The 25,344-nt window shown below is 39.3% G+C and overlaps 2 protein-coding genes and 1 long non-coding RNA gene across 3 annotated transcripts in view; 2 read left to right on the top strand and 1 right to left on the bottom strand.

The window, feature by feature from the left end:
- LOC127977534 (uncharacterized) overlaps positions 1-25,344 on the bottom strand; it is a 249,781-nt gene that overhangs the window by 73,451 nt on the left and 150,986 nt on the right. The window lies entirely within an intron of this gene.
- On the top strand, positions 1,386-2,853 carry LOC127977541 (uncharacterized). Its single transcript, XR_008158252.1, has 3 exons — positions 1,386-1,676; positions 2,207-2,353; positions 2,522-2,853. It is a non-coding gene; the product is annotated as an uncharacterized LOC127977541 (long non-coding RNA).
- The window catches only part of sema6dl (sema domain, transmembrane domain (TM), and cytoplasmic domain, (semaphorin) 6D, like), a 107,537-nt gene continuing 98,763 nt past the window's right edge, over positions 16,571-25,344 (top strand). The window contains exon 1 of the mRNA XM_052582447.1: positions 16,571-16,706. The gene's annotated coding sequence lies outside the window, so the exon portion shown is untranslated. The remainder of the gene's footprint in view (positions 16,707-25,344) is intronic.

The following is a 25,344-nucleotide window of genomic DNA, read 5'->3' as shown; positions in this document are numbered from 1 at the left end:
AACTGGGATGATACACCAAAACTACCAATGACATTTGTTTGTTTCTTTGTTTGTGTTTGTATCATCAAATTCTGAAATATCAAAATATTTTGGTTTTACAATGTTGTTGTTGTTTTTTTTTGTTTTTTTTTCAGGTAGGTTAGTATTCAGATACAATGTGCTTCAGAAGTTGAATCAAATATAAAATAAAACACTGTAACTCCTTTTCAAAGCTGCATGTGCACAGTTATCCACTGTATGATAATATATTTACAAAAGTAAATTCCACTCACTTAACTGCTCCAAAGTCACAAAAATACACACAACTACAACTGTTTCACCTGTGTGTTTCTGGATGCGGTCATTACCTGTAGCTGGGTGATGGTCACGATAGTAGCGGTTTTAGGCACGGGCGAACCGGGCAGCCGCCCGGGGTGTCATTTTTTCGTGACACATTGGGGGCGGCAGCACGAGCAGATAAACAAAAAATCCTCTGTGTCGCGAAGTGGTTTTTCGTCATTTATATAATTTCACTGTGTGTGGAATTGCCAAATTGGTGCTCCCTGCAGCTGCCGGCGCCCCTGCTTGCTGAAAATATCCACTGAAGCTTTGTGTTGTGAGCAAGGGGCAAGGAACTCGACCGGAAGTTGAAGTCGGGTGGGGGCTGCCATCTTTTAGCAGAACTTCACTTGCGTTAGCATTCCCATTGACTCCCATTCATTTTGGCGTCACTTTGACAGCGAATAACTTTACATCTGAGGCGTTTAAAGACTGTTTGTCCATTATTTATTTCTAAAGATACACGACAATGTATAAAGGGCTCCATTACCTTCTATGTTACATTATGGCCCCGTATAAACAGTTTTTGTAAAAAATAGGCTAACGATTGCGTCATAACCACTCGGCTCTCTGTCGCATTACCGTACAGACAGGTGGAGAAGCTCGCAGGCAATTAACTTAATATGGCGTACTGGCGTTACATTTTAAAATACTATACAAAATAATTAATCAGAATACTTACTCCTGCTCACTCACGACAAAGAACTCCCCGCTCAAGCTCGCCGTCTCTGCAAGATTAACGATGGCAGTTTGCACGCACAGCCACTTAGAAGATTTACATCTGGCAGACAGGTTGCTGACGTCGTCAAGCTTCGTTTGAGTCTGCGCGTCAGAAACGGAAGTGCTAAAAAACGCTAAAACTGGGCTTCATTTGTCTCAATTGAGTTCCAATGGGGTCGCTGTGTCCATTTCTTTTACTGTCTATGGTTGTGAGAGAAGTGTAAGGGAGTGGGGCGAGAGGCGCGTGCGACATTTCACCTCTGGGTCTCTCTCAAAAGGAACGGACAGAGCGGGGGTGGACGGGGACGGGGGATCCACACTAGTAATATAATTAATAATAGGCTAAAGTCAGTCACACACCTCGACTTTCTTCCAAATAACGCACATTTCATTCATAATGTTATAATACAGGCCTATAGTTTCTGCAAATGAAACTAGTTAATACAAAACGATTATGTGGTCATCAAGGTGAATTGGTTTAGTCTTGACTTCTGGTCCTGAGTGACAGTTGGGGGGATGGGAAATCTGTTGATTGTCGAGTGCCAAATAAACAGAGATGGAGAAGAAAAGGTCAAAGCCAGGTGCCCAATTTCGAAAAAAAAGAAAAGAAGAAGAGGAGAAACGAGCAAAAGATAAAGGTATGCAACTATTGTCTCTGTATGATTACAGTATCCATTTCATGAATGAAGGGCTAATGTTAATTGGTATAACTCTTTGTTAGCCTTTTTGCTATGATGCTTGCTATGCTTATACAACAATAATTTGGTTTCAACTCAATCACGAGATCTAATTTATAATATTGTGCTTTGCAATAAAACTGTTAAAAGTTCAGTATCATTTCCATCAGTTGGTTTAACATTAGACCCTGTAAATAACCAACGGCATTTTATTTGCTACACAGTATGCTAAGTATAGTTTCCTAAGTTTTACAAGTCATAACTAAAAGTGTGTCATGCGTATAATTTGAGGCAGTAACCTAATGGCACCTCCATGAAAGTTAGATTGAAATACAAATTTTGGTTGAAAAATATCCTGAAACCCAAAAAGTTTTTGTTTTTGCCTATACATATAATTTAAAGTCATTTTATTTTTGTCCCAGTGACCATAGCATAATGTGAATAAAATGTATGGTCTTTTGATTTCAAATGCAGTTAAATTGCAATTTCAGGGGCACTTCTAAAATATTTTGGAGCATCCTCTGCCACTGGTCAGGATGAGCCAACCACCTCCTCCGCTACACATATGTCTCCACAAATATCTGATATTGAGGATGAAGACCTCTTTGCCTCTACTTCTACCCAGCATGAGCTTTCACGTGTGCATATCGTGTGTGTGTGTGTGTGTGTGTGTGTATGTGTGTGTGTGTGGGCTACAAGACAACTGCAATTTAATGTAATTTTAATATTTCTGATAATTTATGAGTAGTACTGTGTTTTTTCACTGCTATGTGTTTTGAGTAATATGCCAATATGCTGTCTGATAGAAATGCCTGGAGCTGAACCCCCACTGAGCCCCACTGGCCCTCACATCTGACTGACAGGATTCGGACTGAGCTGGTTCACAGAGGACCAAGTAAAGTGCCACCTGGCTTTGTTTTCCGTAGGAATGAGAGTAATGGGAGAAGTTGCCACCACTAATATTTTAAGAAGACATTAGTAAGTGGTGAAAAGATGGCAAGAAGTTGGCTGATTTATTCAATTAATAACAACAGCCTCTTTTGCTTCTGCTGCAAATTGTTTTCCAAGAGGAACATCAATTTAACAAGTGCAGGAATGGCAAATTGGAAACATGCATGCAATGATCTCACATCATATGAAAACAATTGTTATAATAAAATATTGCTGTTTGTGCAGAACTTTGTTTGCTATTTTTTTTTGTGTGTGTGTTGGGGGGGGGGGGCGCTCGAAAGGGGTCTCGCCCAGGGTGTATTTCAATGTAGAACCGCCACTGACGATCGCTGCCTCAAGTGTCTGGGCAAACACGCTGAGGAGGCAATCACGGATGAGTCATGTTCCCAGTGTGTGAAGAATAACTTCTTGGACCTGCAGGCCAGGCTCCGTTTCCTCAAGGGGGCAGAGCTCTGTTGCCACTGGCACGATCTAAGGCTCATCCTGGTGGTCGACTGTCAAGAACTATTTCCAACATTGGGACGGGTATGTTTAAGGGTGACAGTGGTGGCAAACCCCTCAGGGAACCAACCCTTGGGGGCCACCGCTCCCCTAGCACTCGGATCCAGTTGAGCGGCCAAAGGAATGTGCTGGGCTCTCTTCAAAGAGGGTGCCAGCAGTATCCTTTGGAGCTCCTCCTGATGACCGTAAGTTGATCGCTGCATTGGAGGGAGGGCTCTCTGAGAAAATTTCGGCTATGCTGCCACCTCTGGGATCGTGGCAATGCCTGAATCAGATACAGAGATGTCAGCTATGCTTTCCCGGCCTGCCAAGTTCAGCAGTATCCGCTTCACTACATTGAAAGTGGCTGATGCCCCTTTTCTCCGGGCACAGTCCTACTGGTGAAGGATGCGATAAATCTGGTCCCCCCAGCCTATATAAGGTTGGGGTTTTACAGCCCTTACTTCATTGCACCCAATAAAAGGTGAAGGGTTACAGGCAATCTGGATCTGTGATGTTTTAGGTAACCTACCCCAGGAGGCAGCAAACACCATCACTTCAGCGAGAGCACCATCTACGAGACATGCTTATGCCTGGAAGTGGAACCTGTTCATCGAGTGGTGTTCTTCTTGCCGAGAAAATCCCCAGAGATGCCCGATTGCAGTCATCCTTTCCTTTCTGCAGCAAGGGCTGGACCGAAGGCTTTCTCCATCCACCCTCAAAGTTCAGGTATTGCTGCGTACCATGACCCAGTGAATGGGAAGTTTTTGGGTAAGCATGACCTCGTCATCAGGGTCCAGGAGGTTAAACCATTCCCAGCTCCCCTCTAAACCCTCTTGGGATCTGTTTCTAGTGCTAAAATCACAACACCTGGGCCAATTTGAGCCTTTGTATTCAGTTGAGTTAAAGTGACTTTCATTGAAAACTAGGCTCCTGGTGGCACTGGCCTCCATCAAGAGGGTAGGGGACCTGCATGCATTTTCGGTCGACAATTCGTGCCTAGGTTTTGGGCCGGCTGACTCCCAGGTAATCCTGAGGCTCCAGTCCGGCAATGTGACTCCAAGGTTCCCACTACACCTTTCGAAGACCAAGTGGTGAACCTCCAAGGAGGCAGAACCAGCCCTGGCTTTGCCTTGTCCTATCCGAGCATTAAGATGTTACGTATACCAGACCTCAGACCATTTTCATCTGTTATGGAGGCCAGCAGAAGGGGAATGCTGTCTCTAAGCAGAGGATGGCCCACTGGATTGTGGATGCCATTGCCTTGGTTTATCATGCACAGAGTGTGCCCTGACCATTCAGGTTGTGAGCTCACTCAACTAGAAAATATGCATCCTCCTGGGCACAGGCTCTAGGCAGCTCACTGATGGATATTTGTAGAGCTGCGGGCTGGGTGACCCTCAACATGTTCGCTAGATTCTAAAGCCTTCATTTGGAGCCGGTATCCTCCTGTGTTCTCATCTCAAAAGGGTAGTGGCACCAAGAGGCCCCAGTTAGTGACGGCTTGCTAAAACTGCTCCAGAGTGTCCGTACTGTAGACTCTGTTGAGATCCTCCATCACCTTCGGCAGCCAGAGGCAGCAGAACGTCTGGCACCAGGCATTCATGATGAATCTGTGAGAACCATGGAAGGCTGGGTTCCATAGTAAGACCTAAGAGTTACTCATGTGTGTATAGTCCAAAGTATAGCTTTAGAGCTTGTGTTTCCCCAGCAGACTTCTGCCTTTCCAAGTGGGTTACAATCATCTCCGACTTCTCCACATACATCTAAACAGATGTATATAAAATAAATATATATATAAAACCTGTGACTGAGTGTCCAGTGGGAAATTAAGATGTCCTGTATATATGTGTAAAGGTGGGCGTACAATGTGCGATTTTTGCTGTCGTACGAGTTCGCATGTGATTTTTTTAATCGTGTGGAAATCGCGTATTCTCGTATGGTCGCGGCTCGTATCATTTGCAATGAATTACGAGCCGAGCAGAGTGGCTTACGAGCACTTCCCGACCTCCCGATCATTTTTAAACTTGTCTAAAAAGTTCTTGAGCTATCGGTTTGAATTCGTGCCATTTCTGCTGTTGAACGAGCCGATTTGTTGATTTATCTGAAGTTGACCAATCATGAACTAGGAAAACTAGAAGAAAGACGAAGACGGCAGCGCCACGGCGAATGTGGAAAAACTCGCTGTATGATGTTTCTAGCAACGTGTTCCAATGCCTTTTTAGTTCTCTCTCGCTCTCGCTCTCACACACGCATATGCAGTTTACAGAGACTCTCCATATACGTAACGGTATTCTATACTGTATATCCCCATACACTACCTCTATCCATCACGGAAAATGCATGTTTAAAATTTCTATTAAACAGCGTATAGTATTTTTTTAATACCATTTGGTTTACGAGGGCACAGGAATTGGCCTCACAAACCATGTTTACATTGTAATACCTATTTCAGATATTTATAAACCATATACAAGAACACACACACACACACACACAGGGTAACCAAACGTCCCGGTTTTCTATTGCTGAAAAATAACCTGTACGTGTAAGAAACAGTCACGGCTCGTATCAATATTTTATATGCAGTTATGAGAGCGGGAGAGCAGTTATATTAGGCGCGTTCCACTTGAAGCAGTGCTGCACAGAATTATCACCTGTATGACATCAAAGTACCGCGAGAGCGATTTGAATGCATATTATGTGTCCTCTCTTAGCGCTCTCGCGGTAATTTAATGTCATACCTTCTGTGTGTGCAGCGGTGCTTCAAGTCGAACGCGTCTATCAACTTCGTGCGATTGCTTCTGGAATTCGCAGGTTGTAAAGTAGTGTCGTATATCATCTCGTCCGTACGATTTTCAGATAAACTCACTCGTACAGTGTGCGTGGACATACGATCTTACGACCATCCGAATTCGAACCCGTGTACGCCCGCCTTAAGTGTGTGTCAGTGTGTGATAAGTCAGCTCAAAGATGATCTCACCCTGAGCTTTGTTTTATGTTTGAGGTAGGAAGGACACAGACAGACTCAGGTCAGTCTTGCTTTTAAATGGACTGATTTATTGTTTATCAACATTCTCTCCAACAGTTGAACATCCATCAATACAAATACTGTTGCCTTTGTTATATGGCCTTCAAACACCTGATTATGTTTCATGTCTCCCTGATGTGTTTACATTATTAAAACACTAATCAGACCCGACATAATCAGACATCATTGGCTCTGTCAGCGGACACCAGCTAATTTATCTTTAGCTGCTCCCACACTCAAGCCTCTTCATTCCAGTTCACAGCATGCATCTGATCATCTGGGCCTTTATAAGTATTGAACTCAAATGTGCAATCACCCTGAGCCCAAAACAGCAGGATAAACCCTCAAAATTAATGCAGGGGAATGGCTAAATCCGAAATGGCATTCTGTCTTTATGCAACAGGACACTAGAGAAACGCCTTTCCCTGCATCTGACAGGTGAGCTTATAGAATGAGACACTTACACAGAGTAATATCAATCAATCATTGCTACCACTGACATGACTTTCTGGACTGAGATATTGTGTCTCCTATTGAGCTTACTGAGCATCCTACATAATCTATTTTATGACACCGTAGATGCGCTCCTGACACGAAGCCTGTTACTAGGAGTTGGCACCTTCTATCTAGTCTCAGCTTCAGACATCACGCCCACGGACCGCTGGCTGAACCTCTGATGCATATGGCACACTAAAGTAGGGATGTGCAACAGTGATCGAGTACTCGAGTACTCGACCGCGACAGCGATGATCGATCACATAAACGATAATCGAAATTATTATTTTTTTTCTGATTGGTTATGGCAGCACGTTGGGCGGCGCCCTGGTCTCTGATTGGTTAGCTTCCCACTTGATGCCTCAAAAGACGTTAGAAGACAGATAATCATGGCCTCAAAGTCACGTAAGTGATGGCTGGTTTCCCTTTGAGAAGAACGATGAAAATACAGTCCAGGGTAAGCTGTGCAGCGCCAAGCTGTCACACACATCTACAACAAATATAATCCGCTATCATCTAAAATGTGTACATAAAATATTTGGCGATAACAGAGCGGCAACTCAGACGAGACGAGCATCGAATCACTTGCCGTTAGACCTAAATGCATCTCGGGCAGAACCGAGAAGATGACAAAGTTTCGCTGAAATGGAGGTGAAAGATTTGCTGCCCATTAGTTTCAGGGACAGAGAAGTTTTACTTGTCCAGTGGTAACTGGCTGTTCCTGCAACATATGTTCCATCGGAGCGAATTTATTCCACTAAATGTGAACAGGCAGCGCACTCGGCTCTCATCTGGAGCACGTAGACCGACTTATCTTTTTGAATAGACATTTGAATGTTTCACCGGTCGTGGTAAATATAATATCCATTTTCTTTAATATTATTATTTTAGTTTTGAGCTTTAGCCATAGTTGAAATATCTAAGCTATTGGTCTCTGTTTTATAAACTTGGTGAACTTTTTTCTTTATTAACTACGTTTCACCGCTGGATCATATGGAAGTTCTAAGCGACCATGCATTATACTATTTGTTTCTACTTGTTTTCTCGTTATAACGACTTAAACTTCTCGTTATCTCGACATAACGAAGTTCGTTTTCTCGTTATAACGACTTCATTTTCTCGTTTTCTCGACATAACGAAGTTCGTTTTCTAAGAAGTTACAAAACTGCACCAGCAGGTGGCACTATAGACCTGAATATAAATGATGGGGTTGTTGTACACTATCCACTTTACTGTACGCGGACCTTCCTCGTGATCGCTATAATTTGTGCAGTCTTCATTACTGACATTTAATTAATTCATAAATGTTAAATGCTTGAATCAATATGAATATTTTGTGTATTAAGTTCCTGCTAGATGCATGAGTATCACCAACGCGTTCTGTGTCATAAAATAACTGCTTATCAAAACAAAGGTTGACATCACTGTATTCTGTTTATCTACAGTAGGACGGGATTTAACGATGCAGGCTGATGTGCTTCTTTTCCTTATTACTAATCTTTATTGTTAACCATATTGATGAGAAATGTGATGTATATGTAAAATCCATAGGCTAATTTAATTCAGTTTTGTTCTATAATGTTGTAATCGTTTTTTTCTATATACACACACACACGTACACATGGACACTCTTTTCAAACAGAAGCTTGTAACACACATGATATCTGCTACATCATATAATGACTACTACAAATTACAAATTATATATAATTTTATTTCAAATAAAGGGAAAATGAAAAGTGAGTTTAATCCAAGCAGCTCTAATGGCGCGGTGTTGCCATTTAAACATGTTAATTACAAAAACAAAACGTTTGTTGTACTGTCTCTGGAAAAATCAACAGTGATTGATCAGCCTTTATTTATGTACAGTATTGTAGACGTTATTACCTAGGCGAAGCTAAATTTGCTGAAATATAGGCTACAGTAAGAGCACCTGCATGGTTGTCCATCAGATGCCTGTCAAAGTTCAGTTCGTTACTATAGCAACAGTAAAACTGTCATGTCTTTATAACGACAAAACAAACTTTCGTTATGTAGAGATAACGAGAAAAATAAGTCGTTATAACGAGAAAACGACTTTCGTTATGTCGAGATAACGAGAAAATTAAGTCGTTATAACGAAAAAACAAAAAGGAAAAAAAATAATAATGCATGGCCGCTTAGAACTTCCGTAGGATCAAAATATGCTGCTAAAGTTATACTGGAAGATAATGTTTTGTTTAAAAAATGCAGTTGAATAAAGTAGCAAAAAAAGAAAAAGTATCTTTGTGTGTTAATTTTTAAATCCCAGACAAATAATGAAATGCACTGGATATATTTGTAGCCTGATTACATTAAACATATTCGTAAAGATGACGAAAATTATTTGTTTGTCATAGTTTTTATCTTAAATATATTTTAAATCTTATTCAATTATTTAGCAATAATCAGTGATTTCCATGCTGTTAAATAATATTTAAATACTATTATATTTTAATATATAATTAGAATATATAAAAAAATAACGATAGTGACACTAATGTGAATTTATTGTAGTACTTTCATGTTTGTAAAGCGCAATCCGAGTTACACTTTCGGTCAAGTTCACATATGCGAATTTTTTGTTTTTTTTTTTCAGATAAAAGTTGCAAGAGCTAGTCTACGTCTGATTAATTAACATGAACAATTATGCTGAAATCGCAGCCTGTCAGCGATTCGTTTTATGCTCATATAAGCAATGCACGATAATGATATTGCTCTTAAATGTTTTATTTTTCTATTATTATTGTTATTATTTTATTACTGATGTTATAATAATGCAGCCAAGCTTTTTTTTTCGTCATATTTGTGGGCATAATTCAATTCATATGGCTTCAAAACGCGAAGGTGGTTTATGGAAAATAAAACTTAACTTAAAAATACAGCTTAATTACAACTATTACACTTAATAACGTAGATGAAAACATAGCACAAATCTGCCATACATTTATAATGAGAACTTTACAGGAATCTATAGTAAAATCTGTCCTTGCCCATCTTTCAGCTCGCTGTCATGAAAACGCATCAGAGGGAGCTCTCTCTCTCTCTCTCTCTCTCTCTCTGTCTGTCTCTCTGTCTAACGCATAACTTAGCATCCTATTGTGCTGATACAAGTTGTAATGTTACGTCTGATATGTATCTCAGTTATCTGATTTATCATAGGATGTGTCATAGAATTAGCTTCCGTTTATTGGTATACTCTTCACCTAAGGCATATATTTCTTGCTCCTTTATTAATAACATTGCTTCATCATAATCATAATCTAACCTGTCCTAATCATGTGTTCATGTTTTCATAGACAGATTTTCATGTCAGATTTTTATTTTTATTTTTTCGTTTTCATAACAATCTTCAGATTTTTTCATTATATACATTATGGCCATGCCACGCTTTAAGCCCCACCCCCGATTAATCGATTTATCATTTTTGAAACCTATCCCAAATAGGTTTTCCCAAAATGCCCATCCCTACATGAAAGCTGAAACACTTCAGGAGTTTCGAAGTCGTCATTGGATTGGTTGAAATATACAGGATTTTCGGGAGACGTGTGTAGGGGTTTCTTTAGTGTTCCCCCTGGAAAAAAAGATGCCATGACGCCAAACCCCCTCTCGAAAGAAGAAAGCCATCGTCTTTACAAATGTGTATTTTACCTAATACACACTCTTAAAAATAACATTTTCAGAAGGTGGTTTTCACAACAATGCCACAGAAGAGCCATGTTTGGGTTCCCCGAAGAATCCTTCAGTGAGTAGTTCTAAAAAGAACCACTTTTTAATTATTATTTGTGTAAAAAAAAAATCATACTCTAAGGGTGCTTTTTATACTTGGTTGATTGCCTGGTTAAAACCCAAGTTCGCTTGATCCCCCTCCAGCAATCCCCATTGGACTGTGTTCATTCTGTTCACACTTTTTTATTTTTTGGATCTGAACCATGGTACTTTTCCTGCGTCAGAGTGACAGAAGTTATTGACTATGCAGAAGAAGATGGCTTCACTTTTGTTCTTCAGATTTTGAAAATTTGGTTTTGTTTCCTAACCAGCAACACAGAATGACACGTGTCTATTTTTCACAAATGTAATGCAAAGGTTCAAAAGGACACAGGTGTCAATTTCTGCTGAAGATGAGCGTTAATGAGATATAAATTCTTCACGTCAGTCATGCTTGTCAGAAAAGTGGGTGAGAAAATACATAAATATGCAGTTACAGATACATCACAGTGGTTCACTTGTGTGACTTAGTATAATTGTGTTTACTTCAAAAACAAATCATACCAGACCAGACCAGCCTTTTTAGGCAGACTTATGTATGGTTCATGGAAAATAGCATTCACATTGTCCAGACGAACCAAACTCTGACATCAAACAACCCTGGTTGTGCAACAAAAATGCTAGCAGATCTTTTTTTGTGTGTGTGTGTTTCCAACGGAGAAATTCCTGCCCCAGATTTGACTTCATTTATTTCCTAGCTGGTAAAAATACCACCATATGTACGCACATACAAAAAGGACATTTAGCTCACCACACAGCATTGTTTTGGATTTTCAGTAAGGTTGTGACCTTATCCTCAAGCCTTTTGTTTTGTATCTTTATGCTTAGTGTTAAAACAAGTGAACACTAAGCAAACTAGAAATAAATGTAAATGTATTTTATTTTTTGTTCCAGGCCAAGGAAGCCTAGAGAACTAAATTTTACCACACACTAAATAACCTTTTTCCACTGGAAAGAACCGTTTGTACAATGGAAATGTTCTATGGGTGTTAAAAATTCCTTATGGAACCACAGATGCCAATTTTTTGCTAATCTTTATTTTTAAGACTGTATGTGTGATGTTTTATGCTAGGATTGTGCTATAAGCTTAGCAACACACTAATATCAAATTCTATTGAGTCGAGTATACCATGTGCTCAAATTCTGAGCTCTATTGTTATGATGCACAGAGTTGATTTCTATGTAGAGCACTTCAAGTAAGTCACTTATTTAGCAAGAGGGAAAACTGACTATGTAGGCACTAGACAGAAAGGAAGCTCACTATGATTTGGTACAGTGCCATTGGGTGTTAACGCTAAGACTATGAAGATTTTAGTGTGTGTGCACACTGATAAAGACAATGTGATTATGCATGCATTTGAAATGTCATGAAATCTATTGTTTTCAGATTTATTCAGCTCCCGTTTCGTCCAAAAAAAAACAAAAAAAAAAAAAAAAACCCAGACCACAACCAGAGTGCCAAAATGGATTAATCACATATGCTAAATACTCTCTCTGTCATAAGAGAACAATAGTTTATTTAACAGGCACACTCACACCTTTGATGGCTGTATTAGCAGGATGAGACCCTCCTAGTTTGGTGTAGGGTACCTAAAAGGGGGAGGAGATTCATTGATGTCTACTTGACCTGGCTAATTTACATATTCATGAGGAAATCTGAATAAAGCTGAACATTCTGACAAACAAACACACACACATATGCTCGGAAGCTCAGCATGGGGTCTATCTAGATGATAGACAGCAAAGCCTCTTGCTTCGCCGCTACTCTGGGAAATATTTTCATATTTTATTGTTTTGTTGTTTCATAGGCAGTAGAAAGAAAACAAGAAAATGGTTTACTTTTATGGGCCATCAACAGCAGCAAAGCTGAATTTCCTGTATAAAACTTCATCAACGAATACAGTGCCTGCAGAAATAGATTATTTCTAGGCATCTGTATTCTCAGCCGTATGCAAATTCATGAGCTTATAAGTGTAACGATAATTTCAAACTCCAGAATAAGTCAGTCTGATGATTTATGTACACTAAGCATTTGAAATGTTAATGACAGACAATAGAGTAGATGTTAGTTTGTTCAGTTTCATATTTTTTACACACGCACACACACAAGTAATAATCATAATAAATAATAATCATTATCATCATTATTATATATTCATTTATTTATCTATAGATTTTAGCATAGTAGTCATCTATTCCTGGCATTGAATCTGTTATCTTTTCATGAACTGTCTTTAACCATTATGGCATTTCACCCAGTGCCCTCATTCACACACTTTTAAACAAGAACAGTGCCTGGGAGCAACCATTAATTACATGTTATACAAGTTCCTAAAGTGTGAATACCATATATTAAATATTATCAATATGTAGTGTGTGTGTGTGTGGGGGGGGGGGGGGGGGGGTATTTACATTCTCACTGTGCCAAATGTGTGTAATTTATCTGGATGATTAAACATCACTAGATGCTACCCCTCTCCTAAACACTGGTGGATGATGTTCTCTAAATTCTTGGAAACTTTCTACATGCTCTTTATTTAATCAAATTTTGTAAACATAATTTCATCAAAATAACAAGCCGTTAGTTCAGTTTGCATAAATCTGCATCACTCAAATATGGCCAGAATTCAGAAAATTAAAAAAAAAACTAAAATGATCCATTCTGCTATATTACAAGAAATAAATGCCTGTGTTGCTAAAAGGAATTACAAAAACAGGGAGTATTTCCTGAACACTCCCTCATCTCCCATTGGTTGCACACACTAATAGCCTTGCCTCAAGCTCACACCATTGGTTATGCCACTTTCACTGTCGCTGTTGGGTTAGTCAGAATATTCAAACAAACATATCAATGGGTCTCATTCACTAGTAATTGTGAAGATTATTTCATATTAGTATGCACAGGAGAACTTCGCAAGAAAAATGTGCATACACACATGGATTTGTTCTTAACCTCATTCTAAACTTAATGAATTTGGAGTATTCTGTATGAGCGATAATGTGCCTGAGGGTAGTAATTTGCATAAAACACATCCAAACCATCTCTATATCAGACATTTCTGTACAACCTTTTTTTTTCACTCTCAATACACATAGGATGCTCTCTAAAGATGTGCTTTGACTTGAATTATGTTTAGCAAGATCCTCAAAAAAATGCCAAGTACGCCATCAAAAAAACAGGTTAAGAAAATAAATACATAAAATATGTGTACGTGTACTGTGTATATCTATTATGTATATAAAATACAAACTCATGCATGTATGTACGTATTTAAGAAAAAAAAAGACATGTTTATATAATATATATTTATATATTATATAAATTATATGAATATAAATACATAAAAGTAAATATTTTCAAAATATATGTTGTTTCTGTGTGCTTTTGTATATACATAATAAATATACACAGTACACACACACATATTATGTAAATAAAAACGTATTTTGGATATAATTAATCGCGATTAATCTTTGACAGCACTAATATATAAATAAATATACTGGGGATAGATAGATAGATAGATAGATAGATAGATAGATAGATAGATAGATAGATAGATAGATAGATAGATAGATAGATAGATAGATAGCAAGCACACTGATAAACAGCAGTGAAACAAATGTAAGGTCATCCGATGCAGCACATAAAGTACAGCATGTTCATCTGTCAACACACACACACACACACACACACACATATATTGCAGCATGTGTCCTATCAATGTTGTCGGGTCATGTGTGAAAGAAAGCTATAGAGCCTGACATTACCGATCTCATACAGGTAGTGTGTGCGTGTGCAGAGAGCATCTGACCTGGATGCTGGGGGTTTATGCGACCAGTGGGAATATGTTTGTGGTTCAGTACAGCGTTGAAGTTATCTGAGCCATTCAATTTACACTGTTATGATATGATATGTATAGTTTTAGTGTGTGTGTGTGTGTTTTGGTTTGTTGGTTTGTGTGTGTCTGCCCAGGTTGCTGCTGATTGGTTCCTGCAGACTCACTGCTGTTGTCCTCTGATTGGTCTTCTCTCCCTTAAAAGAGATGAAAGCATTTCCTTTAATGAGAGGGCCATTTTGTGAACCATGCTTTTTGTTGCTGTGCTTGTGCTGATTTACCCCATTTGTATAATTGGAGAGAGATTGTTTGGATATTTGTTGTTTTGTAATGGTACTCTGGCTTACTCAACCCTTGCCTGTTGTACAATTTAGATTTTCGATATCCCTCTGAACTTGATGTTTCTTTGTTAATATTTATTGTGAATATTGTAAATAGTTTTGGGAAAGTAAGGAGTCAGATGCCAGCTTCTTGTTTTTTTTGTGTTCGAATTAGGTAGTTAGTTAGAGGGTTTAATATTAAGAACATTTTGTTTATTATTTTGGCACCATCGTCTCCTGAAATTGGTCTCCCAAATATAAATTCAAGTTGATTGTTCGTACTCGTGTTTTTTTTTTTTTTTTTAATGTTACGCTCTACCCCTAGACGGGATGTAAAAACACGCACAGGTTTACAATCCAGGTATTTAAGAGAAAAAGTGTTAGTGTGTGTGTGTGTGTGTGTGTGTGTGTGTGTGTGTGTGTGTGAGAGAGAAAGAAAGAAATAGGGAGCAGAAGCTAGGTCAGAAGTTAGGTCAGAAGCTCTAGACATGTTCAGTACACAGATGTGAATGCATTGCAAGTGTGCAGTCCTGCTGTATGTCCTGGATGTATGTTATTATTCCGTTTAGAACACAGCTGTGAACTATGATTGCTTGCTAATGCTTGGCAATGGCAAGTGGTATTTGAGGGAGCACAATTTCAATCGAGGAGGCATTTTTATTGAACAAAAATTTGTATATGCCTATTACTGCAAGGTGAGTCATCTGTATTTTTAGTGTGGTCTCCCATAAGAGAAAGAACATACATTTTAAATCCATGAAAACAAACAAACATGGACTAAAATCAAAAAGCTCCTTCGAACAGTAACCTATGAACGAGTGTTCAACCCAGTTCCTGGAGGGCCACGTTCCAGTTGAGTTTACCTCTTGCTCTTGAATGAGGTAGTATAAGTCTTCTGGATTACTAGAAACTTCCAGGCAGCTGTGTTAGAGTTAAACTCCACAGGATAGTGGTCCGCCAGGAACATGATTGGGCACCCCAGGCCTAACATCTCTTAATGACCTATTTCATACTGCATAAATGATTTCTGCCGCATGCTGACCTTTTGTGACCTTTCAGGACAGCTTATCTTACTGTGCAGAAGCGCAAGTGTGTTCTCAAAAGCCAGCAGGAAAAGGGGAGGATGGGTCACAGCGAGTGTGCAAGAGTGTGTGTGCATTTAGCCGAGACAGCACCCTCAGGGCCGTCTGCGTTTTCGGTCTGGTCGCCTGCCCGTGCCGCAAGTATCGACTGAGTGTCTGATTGTCTTCGAACTGTCAGTGTGGGCTTATTGTGTTTCACAAGAGCAGCCTGAAGACAATGAGAAAAACTCAAAAACTGCGCTTCCGTTCTCTCGCATTTCTCTGTGTGGCAAAGTCTGAATGCTAATTTCACACCTGGACTCATTATGTTTCTGTTAAAATTCTCTGATTATTAAAAGTGGCAAATTCAGAACAGAGCGACAGCACCAATTACGCCGCCACAAACCACACCTTATTGTGCTTTGCCACGAAACTCGAATAAAAGAACTTGCGGTAATGCATTGCTCAGGGGATCCGAGAAGGAAATCATATTGTCTGTGTCGGCTAATCGCTTCGATATATATCGCCACACTGTATTGATTCATATCCTGCCACGCATGGCTGTTATTCTGAGGAACAAATAAAGCGCAGAGGGAGCAAGTGATCAATTAGCCTCACATTATTCCTTTTGTCTACCACAGCTGAGCAGTCTTATCAACCACAAGCACACAACTTCCCCTCTGGCTGTCGTCCCGAACCTGCTCCCAGAACCTGGCTTTATCAGAACCACCGCTGCAGTCTGTCTTTGCAGGGTGCATGTGTGTGTGTGTGTGTGTGTTTTGAGCTCAACTCCCAAGAGTTTAACAGACAAGGGTGTGTGTGTGTGTGTGTGTGTGGCACTGACTCTCTCTGCGCTCGCAGCTCGCACACACACACTCCGCCTCGCAGCTGCGTGGATGACAGAGAGAGCAGCGTGCATGTGGACCACTGTCTCTCAGTCTGAGCGTGTGACAGTCCAGCTTGTGTAGGAGCGCACTCTCCCCCTCCTTCTCTTCCCGCGTGTGTGTCCTGCAGAAACCCATCAGAACGTAAGTCCCTGGTATCTTTCGATGCTTTTGTTTTAGCTGTGCATGTGTGAGAGACACTTCAGACACCCCTTTTCCCTCGCAGTTCTTCCTTCTGCTGATTGAAAGTCTCTCTAGGTCTGTGCTTAGTGTATAGTAGCAGATGTTTAAGGTGATTGGTTCAGGTTTTGATTTTGGGGAGGCTACTTTTATGGGAAACTATGGGGGTGACTCTTTGCAAGTCGCAGCGAGAGAAACGATGAGATCAGCTGAAGGTTTGTATTCACAGGCGCTTTGTTCTGGTGTGATATAAGCACGTGTTTAGAGGACTGGCTGAACACACACCTGAGAATTTAATGAATCTGCAAATATGAGTTACAGTCTGCCTGCTTTAAAGACTGCACTGCACAAAATGTTTTCTTCTTTAAACAAGATAAATCTACTTAAGAAGCAAAACAGTATGAGACAATACGTCTTCATTTTTCAGTGAATATATCTTCTATAAAGTTCACTTTTCCTAGGCCATTGGCAATTTTTCTTGTTTTAAGTCTAAACCCAAAAACAGTAGGAACAGAAAACAATTCAAGTTAGATTCTTTCTTTCTGCATGGGGGGAGGAAGTAATTAGCTTGTAACTTGTGGGGGCATATACAGTAGCTATATTTGTACGAGGTTTAGCCTCCTCATGGTAGTGTGTGTGTTTGTGTGTGTGTGTGTGCAATAGTCAGTGCCAAATAATGCTAAATGCTGAATAATTAATAAGACTCATAAAGCCCCAGCGTGTGTTTGAGACTCTAGCTGCAGGGATGCACTTTAGCACTCCAAACTGGACACAGCACGCCAACCATGCCCTCATCTCCGCAGCAATTACTGAATTAAAGTGGAAATGTTGTGGGAAATATTTCACTATCAAATCATTTCTGCTCATTAGTAAATCTATGCAGAGAGGCTGATGTATCTTCCATCTCTATTAATTTAATTCACCGTGCTTAATTGGTTTGACCAAATTATGTTTTGTGTTGGCAAACAAATAATATAGCAAGAACAAGAGAATGAGAATGATATATTGGACAAAGCAGAACAAGAACGGGAATAAATACACAGGACAAAGTGAAAAATTTATACAGATTATGTCATTACTCACCTTCTTGTCTTTTCAAACCCATATGCTGTGAGTTTTTCAGTGAAGTAAGAAAAGGATGATTTTGTGGTTTACCCAGTGTTATCAAAGATTTCAAACTTGGTACGTTGGCAGGCCATTTCTTATTTAATCTTTTGAACACAAAGGAGATTTGAGAGCTTCCATGAAAGTGAAGCTAATTAGTAATTAACTACTAAAGCATGACTTAATAGGTTTTAAATATAGTGCAAGTGACATGTACTGTTTTACTATGTATATCATGTTACTACAGATTATTTTCTACAGCTTGTCCTTTAAGCAAAAATTGTTGTCTGTCAGACCTAAACTGTGTAAATAACTGTATAAAGATTCATCCCTAACCCTAAACCTAACCCTAGCTTTATCTATCTTCCACACTTAAACACAGGCATTCACTGCAGCCCTATAATCTGGTTAGGGTTCGAAAATGTGCTGATAGGCATTAGCATTACCAAGTCTCCCAACTCTTTCACATGTGCTCTGTCTCCATTGTTGTTCTGTTCCTTGGCTTGTTGAGCTCTTTTCTCTTGTTTCCTCCATTCAATGCCATATGAGATCTATTCTGTGTGTGTGTATGTGTGTGTGTGTGCGTGTTGTGTGTGCGAGAGAGTGTCTTTGTTTTGTTGCCAGGGCTTGGCTCAAGCAGGCAGCATCCATATTGCCCATGAGCAGAGACCCCACCCAACCACATTCACATGTGATGAATAAAACATGACATTGAGATTGTGCCTGGGCTGAGTGCAGCCGGGCAGCTCTGTTGACCCGTTTCAGAAAGCCACCAACAGGTTCCGACTAATTTGGGTCACTTTAAGCCCATATAAAAACAGCACGTCAGTATCTACAGAGGCTGAGTGAATCAGCAAGTCCAGAATGATCCAGCTTGGGTCCCTAGACTCCCCCAGCTAAGGGAAATATAAAGCAGGAACACGTTCAAAGGAAGTCAATGTTTATTCCCTTGGTATCTCTCTCTTTCTCTCTCTCGCTCTATTTCTTTACCTCGCCGCTATTGTTGAGAGCATGTGCGGATTTGTGGAACATACACATCTTTTTCCCGTTCTTCCCTGTGTGAATTTTAAGCCACAAACCGTGAAACAAAATAGTCACTTTTGTGTTCTCTAGAAGAAGGAGTTTTATTTATGCAGAAATGATAATTCATCTACAATGCAAATGCACAACAAAGATAACAAGATGACTGTTTACTTGTGTGTGGAAGGTAAAGTTCCTGACCCACTCAAAGTTTGGTCGTTGTCGGTTCTGAACGATTAGCATACACGATCGCTCGCGGCCGTATATGCGTGTTTTAGTAGGTTCTAAAGCCTACACGCTTTCTCTGAACAGAAAGGAAGCTTCCTGCCTTTTTCACCCTGCCGTATCCTCTTCATCTCTCTCTTTCACAGCTTGTTTTGTTTGTCTGCAGGGACTTGCGTGTATGTCTTCCAGATTCACACTTTCTAATGTTCCGTTTGCCCCCTTATGTATGATTTCTCTTGGTGGAGGTGGGTTGATTCACCTCTCCACCCTAGGCAAGTGCCTTTTCTCTATTTGACTGCCAAATATCTCTTCACCCACAACCAAACCGAGCCCATGCCAACCCCTCACTTCCATCTAAAACCCACCCTGAGGTATGAGGGTGTTTTAATAAATAAGGTAACATAGCATTAAAACTAGTCTTGCAGAGCCAGGCATTTGAAAATCAACATAACATTAGTCTTACTTTGCAGCTTAGTCTATAATAGTGTTTTCCAACCCTGGTCCTGGAGTACCCTCACCTCTGCATATTTTGCAGGTCTTCCTAATCATTTGATGAGAAATGTTTGTGTCAATCCTGTTCATCTCAGTTGCAGTCCTGGCTTGGCAGAGGTTCTCCTGGAAGTACTGTACACAATTTGAAATCTTCCATGCCAGACCCAAGACAGTGGGTCTCGAGGAGCAGGCCTTTGGACTAATCACTGCCACCCTGAGGTGCGACAGTAAAAAGGTCCAAAGTCTAAAACTGGACACCTTGATTCTGGCTTAATCCCACCCAATTAGACAGGAACAAACTTTCTGAATGACATGTAAAAGAACAAATAACAGATTGCTTTGTTTGTGCTGTTTAGGGGTGTGTAAATCTGAAATGGACTATATGAGCATGTCTTCATCTCAAGCACAGCATGATTCATTCTGCTTCTTACTGCAGATCTATTAGCACATGCAGAGGGTCTCTGTTGGCATAGTCTAGTCCATTTAGCTCATTTTTAGCATAAAAACCCCTTAGATTCAGACTGGGAAAGTAATCTGACTGACATGTAAAGAGATAGACCACAAGTTTATTTAGTTTTTATGCTCCACATAAGAATGTGTAAACCTGAAATGGATGATGTAAGCTGTCCTTATCTTAAGAGCAACATGATTTATTCCTCTTTTTTTATTGCAAATCTATTAGTGCACATGGACAGTCTCTGATTAACCAACCTCTTAATCACACTGTTTACCTCAGCACCTTTTTTAGGGGCAGCTTTATGTTTCTCTCTCTCTCTCTCTTTCTCCCTCAATCCATCTCTGCCACTAACCCAATCTCATTAATGATCGATCGATCGAGCTTGGCTATGTTCTGCTGGAGTCTGGAGTGGTTGTAAGCCATAGTTCTCTGGTAGGGGCCAATGTGGAGAATCATGCTCTCTCTCATGGAGGCTGCAGTAATTAGCGCTCCTCAATGTTATGGCACTACATCAATCAGAATCTCTTTTCAACCCGCCAGTACCATGATTGGACCGTTTGTTCTGCCTCTCATGGGCCAGTGTTCAGACACTGTGGCTGTTTGCTCTGTACCTCTAGAGCAAAGCTGATAACAGATCATGTATGTGACTGAAGCTCTCAATGGATGCAACTGATTTGCATGGTTGCTGCAGTAGAAATATATTTCAATAATGAGGAAACAAGGCCATTGCGTTAAACCTGATGGATCCATACATAAGCACATTCTGACTGTGTGGCAAGGTTAACAGTCCTCTCAAAATATTGAATAATTGGACTTTGACTAGATAAACTTCAGGTTGTAAAATGGCATGTTGTGTGATTCAAAAATGTAATGATATTTATCCATGCATATTTATTTTTTTAAAATACCTTTAAAAATATATTTAATAACTTAACACACATTTCCTTTTTATGTGCATTTACTATTTTACCCTAAACTGTACAAATCTCTGGTTGATCCCTTTGCATGTCTATCAGAATGAATGGAAAAGTGGGCCAGACTCCGTACCAGCGGTCAAAAATCTGTATCTGTAAGGCCGGGTTCACACCGCAAGTTGCAGCAGAGCAGAAGCAGCGCGTTAGCAGCAGGTAGGCAGAGCAGAAGCAGCGCGCGCCTATTTTGCTTTCACACCGGCAGCGGAGGCAGCGCGCAACTGAACAGCAGATTTTGGTCAGAGTGCTCTATAATGGGTACGTTCGCATTGCTTTATTTCCCCATTTAAAATACATTTAAATAAAAAGACTTGGCAAGAAGCTTTTTTAATTAATAATTTCATTGTTACTTTTGTTGGATCTTTGTTTTGCTGTCTTTGTTTTCCGTGCAGTATACGTGTTGTTGATAGAAGAAAGGCCATTGCGCTATATTTGTTATTAAGGAGACTAAAAAGACGCAGACTTTGGGTTCATCCCATTAACCGACGTAGGAGAGAACATGGTGCATATTACCATCTTGTCACTGGGTTTGTTTGCAATCAAATTTACCAAAAAACACCCTGAAAACCAATTTAATAAACGGTTTTAAATTATGTGTATTGTAAATGGTTCACAGCCTTGACTTCCTGCTCATCTTGAAATCAGCATTTACTTGTTTATTATAAATGCATGTATCACCTGCTTTTGTTATTTGTGTGCTTATGTGTAATTTAGAAATTGTAAATGAATGGTTCCAATTGAAACAATTTTGAATCAAATATTGAGTTGTTTGCTTGTGTGCCAGCGAAAGCGTCAAAAACACTATAAAATGTATTACCATCTGCAATAAGAGCCGCTGCAACTTCATCCCATGCTTTTTCCTTCTCCTGCAAGTCTTTATAAAGTACATTGTGTGGATCATAAAGAACTTGATATTTCTCAACTTCCACGATGAGACGAGTGTCGTCCATTATTGTCTTTCCAGGTGCACTCTGAAGACCACTGCCTGTGACACCACGTGCTGTTGTTTATGACTGTCAGCACGACATCCGTTCTTCTGCCAATACATAGGCCTAGTTAAAAGAATACGACAACTACTAATAATAAATAAATCTCCAAGGCTAAACTAGCAATATAAATTATTTAAAGTTGTTTTTGTATTTCGGCAAAATGTCTATTTTTGGATAGAACTGTAAGTACTTTAACAGATTTTGTAAAAAAAAGAAAAAGAAAAAAAACAATATATGAAAAAAAAAAAAAAAAATGGAAAAATATGTGGTTTAAAATATCATAATTTTTTAATGTAATTTGCTAAGAACACAGTAGATATCATTAATGCAAATTTTGGGCAACATTCGTTTAAGTACATGTGTATTTTGGCCATGATCATGATCATTTTGGCCATGGTCACTTTATCTTCTATACATATTTTTTTTATAATAATTTCCTTTTCGTAACATACTCTAGTTCTTGTTAAAACACCCTAGATGTGCTTTATTTGTGCAGTTAGAGCACTTTTTGTGTGAAATCATATTTATTTTGTCTATCAAAGGTGTACTTTCACTTTAACTGAGCGTCAGCAGAGCAGCAAAAATAGACCCAGCGCCGAAACGATCGCGGCACTGCTGCTTCTGCTCTGCTTCTGCAACGCTCTGCCGCGCAGCCTCTGCGTGCGGTGTGAACGCTCTCATCTGTTAACATAGGCACCGAAAAAAATACGCGCTGCTTCTGCTCTGCTGCAGCTTGCGGTGTGAACCCGGCCTAAGACTATAGTATTTATATAGGTACATTTACTGACTTTAGATGTATTTTCATTATACAAAACTGACAAAAGGCAAGATATTTGAATCTGTACAAGATCATAATACTCAGTTTTACATGTTCTTGCTGTTTCCCCCTCAGTTCTTGTTCTCTTACTCTTTTTAGGCAGAAATGGGTTTGATTTGACGAGATTAGCTTTAGTTAGTGCAGGTGTAGAACACGTTTTATGTAGAGATGGGAATAGAACAGACAAATGCATTTTGATACCAAAACATTTTAAATAATTGAATCTTGATGATGAGTTTACCATGCACTGATACAGAGTTTTCCTCACTTCCTGTCATTTCTTATTTCTGCTCTGCTGATAGGAGCTCATCATCATTGATGTTCAACAAAACATGAAAGAGAAACAAATATGTCTGCTGTTCTGTTGTGTTTCTAAGAGACCTAATTGTGAAAAAGTTCCATCAGATTTGTAGCTTCAGAAATTACTTTGAGGCTGCTCAGATGTACTGGATCAAAATGGACCACACGCAGTTCACAGGCCATGAAAACCTGATGGTGTGGAACAGAGTAGGCAGGACGGTCATTTCAACTGCTAGATGAACGGTCAATCTAAGAGGTCACTTTACTATTATACTCCTCAGGGCTGAAATAAAATACAACCTTATTTACCGCCACAAAATGGGTCTGAATGTGTATGCGCATGTGGATGTTCAGCCTCAAATGCATTTGTGAAGCAAACCAATGTGGACAGCAAGAAAGAATTATCCTACAGTGAACCAGTATTTGCCCACACCTCAACAGAATTACCTCAAAACACAAGAGAATTAGCCCACACCACAATGGAATTAAACCACAACATAACTGAATATTTTCAGCTAAATTAAATTTTAAGTTCAATGAAAAATGGTATATCACCTCACCATGCTAAAAGGAAACCGAAGCTAATTGTGTCAGTTCATTCTGTTGGGGATGAAATGCATTGTTTACTTTATAAAAGAAAAGGGCATTTCAACTCTCATACCTCAAGTTGATGTATCTTAACTTTCATTTCAATATTATAATATGCTGTATCTTGATAAATAAAATCACATTGCATTAACAGAGCCAAAGTCATTTTTAATCAACTCAGCTCACTCTGTCGCCATCTTGGAAACACCCTGGGCAGCTTTTTTTCTAGTCATGCATGTGCAGCTCTTTATCTATCTAAACGAGGGCACAGAAAAATCTCCACTGTTTGCTAAGCTTATGTATCAGTAACATTTCGCCAAGGTAGCATAGCCAGACTCAAAACACAAGTTTTGAAAGGGTCAAATATGATGCTGCTAAAAATAAAATTATTTTGTGTATTTGGTATAATGCAATGTGTTTGTTGTTTAAGAAAAAAAAAAAAAAAAAAAAAAACTGAAAAGTGAGGTGTGCTCTGATTGGCCAGCTATCCAGTGCGTTGTGATTGGCCAAATTCCTCAAACATGTGATGGAAATGTTATGCCCCTTGCCATACTGTGATGCTGTGTGTCCCGGAGCTGAGACAAAACCAATAAGATGCAGTTCAAATGATGCGTTTGTAGCATCCAATGGACACATGATCACTGATTATAATGACTTACACTATCTTTTACCCGTTGGGTTGTGTATTGTACTGCATAAACATAAAACCATGTCTGCATCGGAGAAACAACAAAGCGTACGCTATCAGCACTCGGGTGATGATTGCTCATATTCCAGCATAAAAGGCATTTACATTGAACAAGAGTGAATGGTTTGTCCACGTTTTTTTTTTTTTTTTTTTTTTTTTTCATGTCTGGGAATCCAGATTGCGCATGAATTAACAATTCAACTAGCAATCATTTGTAGCTGCAGGATAAGGCCTTTTATTTAATCATTTCAATATGAGCTGAGCAGTTTGTCATTTATGTCACCGAACATTGCTCTTGCATGCTATTTTATCAGCTGTAAACAAAAATGTTGGATATGGGCAAATACTTCCAGTGGAGGAAAAAAAATAATAATACAAAATCGTCAAAAACTCAGTGGGGGATTTTATTTACTGAGCCACATAGTACCATCTGGAGACAGGCAAGTTTTCCCTAATATGAAGTAGTTAGACTACCCCACCCACTGACAAACATGCACCTGCATTTATTAACATTAGACATTATAACATGCAACAATGTAGCATGATAGATAGCATGTATAACAAGATGTATACACTACAGTCAGTCTAGTAGATTTCACATAAAATTTAAATAAGAAAATATGAGAGAGAGAGAGAGATTTCTCTCATCCATACCAATAGCAGCATGACAGACCATTTTACAGAACATAAAGAACAAAGCAGGTTTCAAAAACACAAAAAGCAAAGCTTTAATTAAGCATAATGTTAATTAATGTCGGTGTGGTGGAACACTTGTTCTGTCTGATTATCAGCTAATTAATCTCTAGAGAAAACACGCTGAGCTCTGAGAGACAGATTAAAATCCAGTGACCAGCGGCCTGACACTTATGCAAAGAATATATTTTCTAAAATATATATTTTCTAAAATATGAATGATCAATATATTAAATGACATAATGTAAATGTATTGTG

Source organism: Carassius gibelio, chromosome B18, assembly GCF_023724105.1.
Source record: "Carassius gibelio isolate Cgi1373 ecotype wild population from Czech Republic chromosome B18, carGib1.2-hapl.c, whole genome shotgun sequence".
In the NCBI taxonomy this organism is placed as follows: Eukaryota; Metazoa; Chordata; class Actinopteri; order Cypriniformes; family Cyprinidae; genus Carassius; species Carassius gibelio.
Note: the sequence above shows the minus strand (reverse complement) of the source record. Positions and strands in the feature narration are given on the sequence as shown.